Source organism: Ranitomeya variabilis, chromosome 6 (assembly GCF_051348905.1).
Source record: "Ranitomeya variabilis isolate aRanVar5 chromosome 6, aRanVar5.hap1, whole genome shotgun sequence".
NCBI classification, from domain to species: Eukaryota; Metazoa; Chordata; class Amphibia; order Anura; family Dendrobatidae; genus Ranitomeya; species Ranitomeya variabilis.
The window spans coordinates 230,257,499-230,272,231 of NC_135237.1; the positions used below are offsets into that span (position 1 = coordinate 230,257,499).

Sequence of the window (14,733 nt, forward strand, 5' to 3'; positions counted from 1 at the left end):
AGGAAAGTGCAGTTGAAAACCCGCAGAGGAATCCGCAGAAGAAACCGCACAAAAATCCGCAGTGAAAACCGCAGCGGTTTTGCACTCCTGATTTTGCAAATCCACTGCGGAAAAATCCGCATCAGAATCCGCATCGTGTGCACATGACCTAACAAAGTGGGATGTTTTTTAAACCAAAAAGTGAGTTTGATTAAAAAATGCTTTTTAGTTGTTCCACCTTCCAAAAAGTGTAGCAAAAAGTCATCTGTATCCCAAAATGGGACAAATGAGGTTTGCATCTTGTCATACACAAAAAAGCTATCAGAATATAGCAACACAAAAACAAATTACCGGTATTTTATTTTTTAAGAGTATAAAAGTAATAACTCATAAATAAACTAAACTGCTCAAAAAAAATAAAGGGAACACTTAAACAACAGAATATAATTCCAAGTAAGTCAAACTTCTGTGAAATCAAACTGTCCACTTAGGAAGCAACACTGTTTGACAATCAATTTCACATGCTGTTGTGCAAATGGAATAGACAACAGATGGAAATTATTGGCAATTATCAAGACACACTCAATAAAGGAGTGGTTCTGCAGGTGGGGACTGCAGACCACATCTCAGTACCAATGCTTTCTGGCTGATGTTTTGGTCACTTTTGAATGTTGGTTGTGCTTTCACACTCGTGGTAGCATGAGACAGACTCTACAACCCACACAATTGGCTCAGCTGGTGCAGCTCATCCAGGATGACACATCAATGTGAGCTGTGGCAGGAAGGTTTGCTGTCTGTCAGCGTAGTGTCCAGAGGCTGGAGGCACTACCAGGAAACTGGCCAGTACACCAGGAGACGTGGAGGGGGCCGTAGGAGGGCAACAACCCGGCAGCATGATCGCTACCTCAGCCTTTGTGCAAGGAGGAACAGGAGGAGCACTGCCAGAGCCCTGCAAAATAACCTCCAGCAGGCCACAAATGTGCATTTGTCTGCACAAATGGTTAGAAATCAACTTCATGAGAATGGTCTTAGAGCCCGATGTCCACAGATGGGGGCTGTGCTCACAGCCCAACACCATGCAGGACGCTTGGCATTTGTCACAGAACACCAGGATTGGCAAATTCACCACTGGCACCCTGTGCTCTTCACAGATGAAAGCAGGTTCAGACTGAGCACATGTGACAAATGTGACAGAGTCTGGAGACGCCATGGAGAGTGATCTGCTGCCTGTAACATCCTTCAGCATGACTGGTTTGGCAGTGGGTCATTAATGGTGTGGGGTGGCATTTCTTTGGAGGGCCACACAACCCTCCACGTGCTCTCCAGAGGTAGCCTGACTGCCATGAGGTACCGAGATGAGATCCTCAGACCCCTTGTGAGACCATATGCTGGTGCGGTTGGCACTGGGTTCCTCTTAATGCAGGACAATGCCAGACCTCATATGGCTACAGTGTGTCAGCAGTTCCTGCAAGATGAAGGCATTGAAGCTATGGACTGGCCAGCCCATTCCCCAGACTTGAATCCGATTGAACACAACTTGGACGTCATGTCTCGCACCATCCACTAATGTCACATTGCACCACAGACTGTCCAGGAGTTGGCGGATGCTTTAGTCCAGGTCTGGGAGGAGATCCCTCAGGAGACCATCCGCCACCTCATCAGGACAATGCCCAGGCATTGTAGGGCGGTCGTGCAGGCACTTTAAGGCCACACACACTACAGAGCATTAGTGATGAGCAAACGTGCTCGCCACTACTCATTACTCGCCCGAGTATCACTATGCTCGGTCTACTTGGCAAGCATCGAGCATTTCCTGGATTACTCTGCGGGAAATGAGGTCTCCACCCAGCATTTTTGGCGGACTTTAGAGACCTGACGCCGTCCTGCTCGACGCATTCAGCTCAAGATTCAACGAGAGTAGGGAGAGGTGCTGCCGAGATAGGGTCAGAATCGTGGTTTTTATAGTTAGTGTAGGTCTGCAACTGTTAAATCCACAACCCTTGAGAAACCAACAGTCCTTTTTAGGACTAATTTGTGGGTCCCGATATTGCAGCACTATGTAGGCAGGGCATGGCATATCCACATCAGTGCAAGGCCTGCATGCACTGTATGTGCGTACATTGCTTCCACTGCATCCCTTCCAAAGCTTCATAACTGTCTGCTGCTACTGCAGCATCTTTACTATGTACCTATTGTATTTTTTTTTTCCAAAAATTCACCCCCCCCAAAAAAAATATACAGTCTGTTCTGTCAGACTGAGGCCTGTTTAAAAATCATAGTTTGTCAGGCATACGTAGCATAGTTGTGTGTACTAGCCTTGCACCACTGTTTTTTTGGGGGGTTAAATTCACCAAAAAAGGCCTCATATATCTGCGTGCTCCAAGTTTGGTCATTTTAGGCTGTTTTGCCACTGTTTTTGCTGTTAGTCTAATTATATACAGCACTATTTTGCATTTTACAAAAAAACAGGCCACATATTTGGCATTGTGGTATTTCCGTGACAGGCCTCATATATCTGTGTGCTCCAAGTTTGGGCATTTTAGGCAGTTTTGCCACAGTTTTCGCTGTCTGTTACTCTAATTATATACAGCACTATTTTTCATTGAAATAACAATACAGGCCACATATTTGGCAGTGTGGTTTAACGTGACAGGCCTCATATATCTGTGTGCTCCAAGTTTGGGCATTTTAGGCAGTTTTGCCACAGTTTTTGCTGTCTGTTACTCTAATTATATACAGCACTATTTTTCATTGAAATAACAATACAGGCCACATATTTGGCAGTGTGGTATTTCCGTGACAGGCCTCATATATCTGTGTGCTCCAAGTTTGGGCATTTTAGGCAGTTTTGCCACAGTTTTCGCTGTCTGTTACTCTAATTATATACAGCACTATTTTTCATTGAAATAACAATACAGGCCACATATTTGGCAGTGTGGTTTTTCCGTGACAGGCCTCCTATATCTGCATGCTCCAAGTTTGGGCATTGTAGGCCGGTTTACCACTTTTTTTGCTGTCTGTTACTCTACTGATATACAGCACTATTTTGCATTACAAAAAATACAGGCCACATATTTGGCAGTGTGGTATTTCCGTGACAGGCCTCCTATATCTGCATGCTCCAAGTTTGGGCATTGTAGGCCGGTTTCCCACTTTTTTTCCTGTCTGTTACTTAACTTATATATAGCACTATTTTGCATTAAAATAAAAATACAGGCCACATATTTGGCACTGTGGTTTTACTGTGACAGGCCTCATATATCTGCGTGCTCACAGTTTGGGCATTGTAGGCCGGTTTTCCACTTTTTTTCCTTACTGTTACTCTACTTATATACAGCACTATTTTGCATTAAGAAAATACAGGCCACATATTTTGCAGTGTGGTATTTCCGTGACAAGCCTCATACATCTGCGTGCTCCAAGTTTGGGCATTTTAGGACGTTTTTCCACTGTTTTTGCTGTCTGTTACTCTAATTATATACAGCACTATTTTGTATTTTAAAAAAAACAGGCCACATATTTGGCAGTCTGGTATTTCCATGACAGGTCTCATATATTTGCTTGCTCCAGGTTTGGGCATGTTAGGCCATTTTTCAAATGTTTTTGCTGTCTGTATCTCTAATTATATATAGCACTATTTTGCATTAAAGAAAATACAGGCCACATATTTGGCAGTGTGATCTTTCTGTGACAGGCCTCATATATCTGCGTCCTCCAAGTTCGTGCATTTTAGGCCGGTTTTCCACTGTTTTTGCTGTCTTTTACTCTAATTATATACAGCACTATTTTGCATAAAAAAATAAAAAATACAGGCCACTTATGGAACAGTGTGGTATTTCTTGAAAAATACTTCTCTTTCAAGTTGTTATGGCTGCTTCATGACTGTCTTAAATGCTCTAACTACTACTACCACCATCATCATCTTCGGAGTTTCGGCAGTCAATGCGCACATAGAAAGTCTGAGGAGCAGAGTGTGAACGCTTGGGCGGTGTTGTACTCTGTCTCTGTATTATGAAGGTGTTTTCTCCAGACAATAAAAGCGGTACTGCCATAAAGCGAGGAAACATGTGCTCAATGAGCGCCAGAGAGCGAGGCACCTTGCGCTCCATGAATGTGAGTACAGCGCACGTGCGCAGTAGGGAGAGACAGTTCCTGATCTGTGTTCAGCTTTACTAAACAATAATTAAAGGGCACAGAGGATGTTGGTATGGTCAGCAAGGTACTCCCTCTGCATTTTCCCAAACTTTGCACTCCTTGTAAGAGTCCACCATGCCTCAGGGCCAGAGCGATGGGCGGGTCTGAAAAAACTCTCCCTGAACTTTGACAGTGTTCCACTGCCTCTGCTGGATTGGAGTTGTATCTCTCCCACCTGTACTCCTTACTTGGCCAACGAACTGTGACCTCTTCTGCCAGCATGTTCAGATGGGAATTTTTTTAGTAATTCAGCAAGAAGGACCCTATGCTCCTCCAACATTGTACTACACCTGTCTGCCTCTGGAATAAGAGATATAAAGTTCTCCTTGTACTGTGGGTCTACAAATTTTGAGATCGCGAGGGTGACGGGAAAGGCAGCGTAACATAAACTCAGCCATTAATCCAAGACTGCAAGCAGTCGATACTTCCGTGTCCTTACCAAGAGGACAACTGACCATGGTCTTCCCCTCCTCCTTGTCCTCAGGCCTCCACGACTTTCAACAAACCTCAGTTATATCATTGTAAATACATCACTGTAAAGACATTCCCCTGTAGTTTTTATCTCCCCCACCTCATTGTAGATTGTAAGTTGTCACGCGCAGGATGGTTTTTTTTCAGTTTAATTATTATTATCGTTATTACTTAGTGTAGATTGTAAGCTGCAACGAGCAGGGTAGTTTTATTTCTGTTTAATTATTGTTGTGTTTGAAACTGTAAATATGTTGACACTATGTGAATGTAAGGTACTACAACACCCAGGCAGTAGAGGAAGGCTACTGATTTCCACCTGGATAAGGGGACTCTGGATTTGCCTTCAGACTGGCCGGACTCTGCCTGCCCTGTGATCTGGTGCTCTGGACTGTGGATGCTGAAGCCTACAGTAAAAAGTTAAGAGACTGCAACCTTGTGTCCTGGTTCTTCACTGCGCCTCACACCATCCACCATCTACAGTCTGGGAAGCCTTGGGGATACACTTCACCTGTGGGAAGGTATACCATCTAGCTGCCATAACATCACCCCAGCGGACCCCTAAGCAGCGTCAGTCACTCTGACCGAATACCACAGGTGGCATCACGAACATTATCCCTTTAAAGACCTTTCCCCCTTTTACACAGACGTCCCTAGGGCCACGGACCGGGTCAGCCACCGTGACATCCCCCTTGAGACCCGAAGGACCCGGTACCGAGTACCCCACTGCCCTATGGGGGCGATCCACTCACATTGGACAAAATACAATTCATATAAATTTGATAAAGCTATGCTGTTAGTTTGGCTCAGTAGTTCATTACAAATATTTCTTTGTCTACTATATTAGTTTCTCTCCTTGAGAGCCATAACTTTGGCTGCTTCAAATGTACAAATGGTGAATATACAAATGGCGATTTGGAATCCAGATAAAAATATTGTATACCAAATGCATTAAGACAATCACATAGCTGCATTTCTTGTAAAACATTTACAGATGTGACAGACAATGCTCATGGTGGCACAATCTTAAGAAATGTTTGTTTATTCACTTAACAAACAGTTCTAAGCCTCTATATCTTTGCTGTGTGTCATTGCAAAACATTAAGGTTTACTGAAACTCTGCCTGTGGTGGTTTGATCTAAATCCTTGTGGCTTTTATATTCTAGGGGTATATGGCCCCTCGTCTGATGACTCCATGATATTTTAGTTTCATACAACCTTGAAAGCTGGCCACTTGAAGGGCTGGGTGAAACTAGAGTTACTACAGATGCCAAAACTGGGGTACCTGTACATGTATAGTGTGCTCATACCTGCATAATTGGGGACGCCCATGCAGTGTAGGTAATCTCCCAGGGGTTCCATGTCTTGGTGTTGCTGCACTGATATTGCAGATGGATGATGTTTAAAAACCTCTTGTTGATGATGTAAGTACACTGTATGTAGTAAATCTTTACATATACGTAATCACTATATGTATTTAATCCTTATATGTACTTATTAATCTTTGTATGTTAACATATAAAAAAGTGCAGGCACTCACACTATTCAATCATACTATTCCTTGAATTTTGCAGTTTGCAATAAAATTGCATTGTATTGCAAGTATTAGCCTTACTTAAAGCCGTATCTGAACCTTAGTGTTAAAAATATGCCATATAAAATTGCCAAATTCTCCTGTAAATAATTCTGTAAAAGGGAACCATGATACTATTAAAAAATACAAGAGGATTTTGATGGGCCCATCCAGTATGTGGGTTCCAAGGCGTAATGGGGTGCATATTGCTGCGGACCCTCTCATCCCTTGGCATCACAGACTTGGCCCTATCCTGGATCTCGTCATACCTAACTGACCGGACATTCAGTGTCTCCCACTCACACATCACCTCCTCACCTCGCCCCCTATCTGTCGGAGTCCCGTAAGATTCAGTTCTAGGGCCCCTGCTCTTCCCCATTTACATTTTTGGCCTGGGACAGCTCATAGAATCTCACAGTTTTCAGTATCATCTCTATGCTGACGACACACAGATCTACATCTCTGGACCAGATATCACCACCCTACTAACCAGAATCCCTCAATGTCTGTCCGCTATTTCATCCTTCCACGCGACCCCTCCAACAAACCTATCCATTACAGTAAACAGTTGCCCACTGTCCCCAGTCCCACAAGCTCGCTGTCTCAGGGTAATCCTTGACACTGATTTCTCCTTCAAACCACATATCCAAGCCCTTTTCACTTCCTGCTGCCTTCAACTCCAAAATATTTCACGGATCCGTACATTCCTAAACCAATAATCTGCAAAAACCCTAGTACATGCCCTCATCATCTCCCGTCTCGACTACTCTAACCTCCTGCTTTGTGGCCTCCCCTCGAACATTCTCACACCCCTCCAATCTATTCTAAACTCAGCTGCCCGACTAATCCAACTGTCCCCCTGTTATTCCCTGGCCTCTCCCCTCTGTCAATCCGTTCACTGGCTCCCCATTACCCAGAGTCTCCAGTACAAAAGTCTAACCATGACATACAAAGCCATCCACAACCTGTCTCCTCCATACATCTGTAACCTTGTGTCCCAGTACTTTCCTGCACGCAACCTCTGATCCTCGCAAGATCTCCTTCTCTACTCCCCTCTTATCTCCTTTTCCCTCAATTACATACAAGATTTCTCTCGTGCATCACCCCTACTCTGGAACTCTCTACCACAACATATCAGACTCTCACCTACCATCGAAACCTTCAAAAACAACCTGAAGACCCACCTCTTCCGACAAGCCTACAACCTGCAGTAAACACCAATCGACCAAACCACTGCACGACCAGCTCTATTCTCACCTACTGTATCCTCACCCATCCCTTGTAGATTGTGACCCCTAGCGGGCAGGGTCCTCTCTCCTCCTGTACCAGTTGTGACTTGTATTGTTCAAGATTATTGTACTTGTTTTTATTATGTATACCCCTCATCACATGTAAAGCGCCATGGAATAAATAGCGCTATAATAATAAATAATAATAATAATAATAAATAATAATATGACTATGCAGTGGCCTTGCTGCCAATGTGTAAACAAAGGAGTACGTGAGTATAAAATGCATATTGTGAAGTGGATTTTCCTGGGCCCATCTAGTATGTGGGTTCAAAGGTTTATTGGGGTGCATATGAATTGGTAGCAGGGCACAACAGTTTAGAAGACCCACTGTTTAATAATGGCCCTTTAAGAAGAATAATGTCGCCTGATGGAAAACAAAGGAGTACAGAGTACAAAATACATATTGTGAAGTTGATTTTCATGGGCCCATCCAGTATGTGGGTTCCAAGGCGTAATGGGGTGCATATACCTATGCAGCAGGGCTGGCCTTGCTGCCAATGTGTAAAACAAAGGAGTACGGGAGTGCAAAATGCATATTGTGAAGTGGATTTTCATGGGCCCATCCAGTATGTGGGTTCCAAGGCGTAATGGAGTGTATATGACTTTGTAGGCCGGTGGACCCCTTTTTTTGCTGTCTGTTACTCTAATTATATACATCACTATTTAGCTTAAAAATATATAAGATGGCCACAGTTTTGCCAGTGTAGTATTTCCATGACAGCCCTCATATATCTGCGTGCTCCAAGTTTGGGCATTGTAGGCTGCTGTACCACTTTTTTTTGCTGTCTAATACTATACAGCACTATTTATCATAAAAAAAATATAAAAAGGCCACATATTTGCCAGTGTGGTATTTCTGTGACAGCCCTCATATATCTGTGTTCTCCAAGTTTGGCATTGTAGGCCGGTGTACCACTTTTTTGCTGTCTGTTACTCTAATTATATACTGTTAGGTGTCGAGTTCCCGCCGCTGCACAGGGGGAATCTCAAACTACCTCTGCTGTGGTCTCCCATTCTTATCCAGTCGTAGTGGAGCCTGCTCAGCAGAGACGTCAGTCCCAGCATCTGGCTCAGGCAGATACTGTGTGCTTGGTTACTGCTGCCCTTTCAGGCTCAGCCATTGTAACCAGCACTGTTCCTGGGACTAAGTCCTGCTTTTCCTCTACTGAGCATGCCCAAAGGTCGACTTCTCATTGGAGGTCAGGGGTCACATGCTCAGGTTCTGTAGCAGCTCCTATTGGACCAATAGGAAGGTCCCAGAGAGCTTCCTCTATAAAAGGTTTGCATGGCTGCATGGCCATTTGCTAGTATAAACTTGATAACTTGTGTGTGTAGATGAATGACTGTCGATGGATGAAAGCTCCTTAATCATTCCCATTCCTATTGTTGTTGACTGCTCACGAATGGTGGAAGCTATTTAGCGCCTGACAGTGCTACCTGCCCACCTAGCACACGTTACAGCGCCTTTAGCAGTGCCCGCTTATACGGCATCATGCGCAATCAGTGCGCTTTCCGGACAGCCTGTCAGTGTAGGGTGGGAATTCCCGCTTGGACTCTGCATCTGACTCGGGGCATCCTCAGGCGCGGGCTCAAAAGCCACCGAGCATCAGAGCGAGTCCAATCACCAGATTAGTGGGGGTGATTCATAGGGATCCCACTAGTGTCTTGACTGTTAACAGGGCGCAGCATATTTTGGTGGCTCTGTGAAGCAACAGAGTTTGCTACTATTCACACAGGGTGAAGTCTAACCCACGTGTGAACAAGAGTCCAGCAGGTACCATCTCTGCATGGTGGACCCCGGACTGCGAACCCACCTCATATTTACCTCTTTATTATTTGGTGCGTTTCGCTAGCCCTAACATATACAGCACTATTTAGCTTAAAAAAATATAAAAAGGCCACATATTTGCCAGTGTGCTATTTCCGTGGCAGCCCTCATATATCTGAGTGCTCCAAGTTTGGGCATTTAAGCCGTTTTTTCCACTGTTTTTGCTGTCTCTTACTCTACTTATATACAGCATTCTTTTGCATTTAAAAAATACAGGCCACATATTTGGCAGTGTGTTATCGCTGTCAGATGTCTGATGTATTTGTGGCCTACAAATTGTGGAAATTCAGGCCTACATTCAGCTTTTGTTTGCTGTCTTTTGCCCTAGTTCGGTACACTGTTTTAGTTTAAAAAAATAAAAAATACAGGCCACATAAGGAACAGTGTGGTATCTCGTTAAAAATACTTCTCTTTCAAGTTGTTATAGCTGCTTCATGACTGTGTTAAATGCTCCAACTACTACTACCACCATCATCATCTACTGCCTAGAGGCAGTCACTGCGCACATAGAAATTCTGAGGAGCAGAGTGTGAACTCTTGGGCTGTGTTGTACTCTGTCTCTGTATTACGAAGGCTTTTGCTCCCTCCAATAAAAGCGGTACTGCCAGAAAGCGAGGAGCCATGTTCACAGTGACCGCAAGAGAGTGAGGCACGATGTGCTCAATGACTGGGAGTACAGACCACGTTCGCAGTAGAGAGAGACAGTTCATGCTCTGTGTTCAGCTTTGCAAAACAATAATGAAAGGGCACAGAGGAATGACAGAGGACGTTGGTATGGTCTGCAAGGTACTCCCTCAGCATTTTCCCAAACAAAGCACTCCTTGTGAGAGTCCCCCACGCCTCAGGGCAAGGGTGATAGGAGGGTCTAAGAAAATTCTCCCCGAACTTTGTCAGTGTTCCACTGCCTCTGCTGGATGGCAGTTTTGTCTCTCTCACCTGTACTCCTTGCTTGGCCAATGAACTGTGACCTCTTCTGGCGTTTTCAGATGGGAATTTTTTTAGCATTTCAGCAAAAAGGACCCTATGGTCCTCCAGCATTGTAGTACACCTGTCTGCCTGTGGAATAAGAGATATAAAGTTCTCCTTGTAGCATGGGTCTAGAATTGTCAACAATCAGTATTGCCTGTCACCTAAAATTTTGAGAACGCGAGGGTGATGGGAAAGGCAGCGCAACATAAACTCAGCCATGCGTGCAAGACTGCTAACAGTCGATACTTCCATGTCCTCACCAAGAGGACAACTGACCACGGTCTCCTCCTCCTTGTCTTCAGGCCTCCATGACTTTTGACAAACCTCAGTAATATCAATGTAAATACATAATTGAAAATACATTCCTCTGTAGATTTTGTCTTCCCCACCTCATTGTAGATTGCAAGTTGTCACGTGCATTTTTTTTGGGGGAGGTTTAATTATTGTTATCGTTCTTACTTAGTGTAGATTGTAAGCTGTCACAAGCAGGGTAGTTTGATTTCTGTTTAATTATTGTATTGTTATCGTTGTTACTTAGGGCTGTTGTATTTGAAACTGTAACTATGTTGACGCTATATAAATAACTATAAATATTAATATTAGAACCCAGAGAAGCAGGATGGAGATGTTAATTATGGAATCATTGCCGATCACCATCTTTGTGAATTCCTCAAAGTTTTGGAGGACGGTACATATGTCTGACATCCATGTCCACTCCTGAGATCTTATGTGTGAAGTCAGAACCAAATACCTAAGGCCTTGATGATGCTGTTAGTCTACAAATACCTTCTTCTGCTCACAAGTCCTTTCCAAAATATGCAGTGTAGAGTTCAAATGCATGGAGAGGACATGACACTTCAGTCGGTGAGCCAGAAGCTGCAAGGGCTGCAGAATCACGGCAAGGGCAGATGAAGCTCTAGCTGACTTTCTAAAATGGGTACGCAGAGCCTCGTAATTTTCCTAGCAGATCTGGCACCTTTGTGTCACTTTTCTGAAAATGTTCAACAATGATGTTAAGCACATGGGTCAGGCATGGCATGTGTGTGAGCTTGCCTCAACACAGAGCAGCCACCAGGTACCAGCCATTGTCACACACGACCATGCATGGTTGTAGGTTGAGCGGTGTCAGCCACAGATCTGCCTGCTCTTTCAGAGCTTTCCACAACTCTTCATCATTGTGTGGCTTGTCACAGTCTATTACCTTCAGCACAGCCTGTTGCCGCTTGGCTGAGGCCATGCTGCAGTGCTTCCAGCTTGTGACTGATGTGTTACTTTCGGAGATGGAGGCTGAAGAGTACATGAAGGAGGAGGAGGTGCAGGAGCTGTAGACTGTGGGGGCAATCCAGATTGACGAAGGGCCTGCAATACTCAGAGTTTGGAGGATGTGCACTATCCCAAGGACAGACTGGGTCCCGGCTTCCACTATGTTACTCCAGTGTGCCGTTAGTGAGATATACTGTCCCTGACCACAAGCACTTGTCCACGTGCCTGTGGTTAGGTAGACTTTCCCAATAACAGTATTGTGGAGGGCACGGCTAATGTTGTGGGACATGTTCTTGCTTGTGTGGTGTCGTGGCAGCAGACCGGGAAAAATTGTGGCGGCTGGGTAAATTGTGGCGGCTGGGTAAAGAGTACCTTGTGATGGTCACCACCATCAGGTTGCGGAAAGCTTACGTCTCCCATGGGCCTAAAATGCAACATTTCCAGCGCAAATGTGTGAATTTAGTACTGTGGCCTTGGCTGCGTATTTCGGCTTGCTGTACAAGGACTGGTGTATGGACAATTGAACGCTGCGCTGGGACAAGGACGTGGACGTGCTTGTTGATGGTGCTATTTCAGTTTGTGTGCAACTGCAGATGCAGGGCATGAGGCATCTTAAAATGCACCATGGACAGTGGATTGGCTTGCACGCACTACATCGGAAGAAACAGTGGTATCACCCGTAGACACTGTTCATGGAGCCTTGTGTTCAACCAACAAAGTCAGGTGCTTTGCTACCATGTGCATGATCATGCTTGTGGTGGTTACGATGGGATTTTTGCTACCCCTGCTGCTGCGGGCATGGCTGTTGGTGCAAATGGCCTTTTTGGGTTTATCAGCACAGTCTTTAAAAAACAACCAGGCTGTTACAGGGACATTCAGTGTCTCCCTCTCCCACACCACCTCCTCACTTTGACCCCGGTCTTTTGGTGTTCCCCAAGGCTCAGTTCTAGGACCCCTACTCTTCTCCATCTACACCTTCGGCCTGGGGCAGCTGATGTAATGGCACGATTTGCCATATCATCAATATGCCGATGACACACAGATCTACCTATCTGTACCTGACATCACCTCCTTGGTGACCAAAATCATGTCTTCACGCTATTTCATCCTTCTTTTCTGTTCGCTTTCAAAAAGTGGACATGGACAAAACAGAATACATCATCTTTCAATTATCTCACGCTAAATAGACATGAGAGCTGTGTATGCATCATTCGGTACCACTTTAGTAAGAGGGAAAGCTTGCCCAAGAGAAAATGACATTCCCGGCCTTTTCTGCACATGTTTTGAAGCTGTGATCTTCATCTTCTTGGTGTGGATTTTGTAAATTTCAAAGTAGTCATCAATACCATCATCGTCCATATCTTGTAAAGAGGAAATCTGGTGTTTCCCAGTGTAGTGGTTATCTACGTTTAGTGGCATTCCTTTAACAGTGCTCGTTACACTATAACAAACAATTTTTTGACTGTGACATTTGGATATTATTGGTAATATGTATGGTTGAAGATGAAGAAGCTTGTGCCATGGGTGTGCTCATAGTTACGGATGGTGCACTCCTCTTTAAACTTATTTTTTCACAAGCATCCATCAGTTTGTTTGGTTTTCCTCCAACACTGATTTGCTTTCTCTAATTCAGCATCTCACGAACATGTTGCACTTTGCCCTTTAGACAGACACGTGCATCTATGGCACCAACCTTGCTGAAGCTGACAGCTGAGGGTTGCAGCCCCCAGTTGTGAGTTGTGCCTGGTTGGTTAAAGAAATGGGGAATCCATGCCGTGGGTATCATTCATTTATTTAGTTATATCGCAGGCGGCGGCTGAGGAATATCCGGCCCTGTTGTCACTGTTATTAGCGGCAGCTGGGTCGGGTGATGGAAATAATAGTCCCAAAATCCCCCACCTTCTGTCATCTTTCTAACTTTAATATAACTCTCATCATTCTCCTCTGCTCGCGCTGATCGCCGGCAGAGCAAGGGAGAATGAAGAGAGCCGTCTTCAGCACCTGCCACTGGGGAACAGCTCTTACTGTAGCCCTTCTTCCCCGGTGGCCATCCATGTGATTCTGAAGCGGCACACGGATGGCACACAGTTGCCACACATGTGCCGCAAGTATTACACACACAGGTACACGGACACGGATATCTCCGGTACTGTTTTTTCCAGTACTGGAAGTATCAGGGCATGTGAAAGAGGCCTAAAGGTAATCTGTCACCACTTTTTTGACGCCCCATCTGAGAACATAATGTAGTGGCAGGGACCCTGATTCCAGTGATATGTCACTTACTGGGCTGCTTACTGTGGTTTTGATAAAATCACTGTTTTAACAGCAGAATAATAGCCTTAGAAGGCTAGTAAAGCTACTGCCAGGTAGAGAAGCATTCATGAGCTCTCTATAACCCCAAAATCACTGATTGTCAGCTTTTTCTGTACACTGTACATGGGCAGAAAGCTGCCAAAAAGTGGTGTGGTTGGAGTTATACAGAGTGCAACATTCAGAGAACTGCAGCAAATCAAACAGTGATTTTATCAAAATGACAGCAAGCAGCTCAGTAAATGACCAATCGCTGGAATCAGGGTCTTTGCCCCCACATGATGCTGCTCTCAGATGGGGTTCCAAAAACCTGATGACAGAGTTCTTTTAATACCCAATCTATACTGCAATATACTGCAAATTATTCTTGCAAAATCTGTTATAGAGAGACACAGATAGTAGATAAGTGGATTTTCCATGAATTATCTGCTTTATATATACACATATACATATATATTGTAAGTTATAAGTCTTCTAGTTCGAGTCAAACTTTACATTTATAGAATTGTTAGATAATTTTTCAGCATGATTACTTGGAAGATATTGGTATATTATTGCTATTTTCACAGAAAAATAGAGATACTTATGTTCAGCCCAATATTATTATGTATTTAAAATATCTGTAATTGTGCTGACTTCCATCCACAATGAACTGACAAACCTTGAAATTGTTTTACTCTACTTTCATGGAGTTTGTTCTTTTAGAAATGGAATCACATAACTTATTACAAATATGTTACATATTAATGAAAGCATCTATGCAGAGGTCAGTAAATGTGATATTGTGCACAGCAAATGTAAGAAGGTTTAAATCTACTGCATACATGTATATTGGTCTGCTTTTACCTGGAATCAAC

The 14,733-nt window shown here is 44.1% G+C and overlaps 1 protein-coding gene across 1 annotated transcript in view; it reads left to right on the plus strand.

Moving 5' to 3' along the window:
* The window catches only part of SLC6A19 (solute carrier family 6 member 19), a 752,476-nt gene that overhangs the window by 330,815 nt on the left and 406,928 nt on the right, over positions 1-14,733 (plus strand). The window lies entirely within an intron of this gene.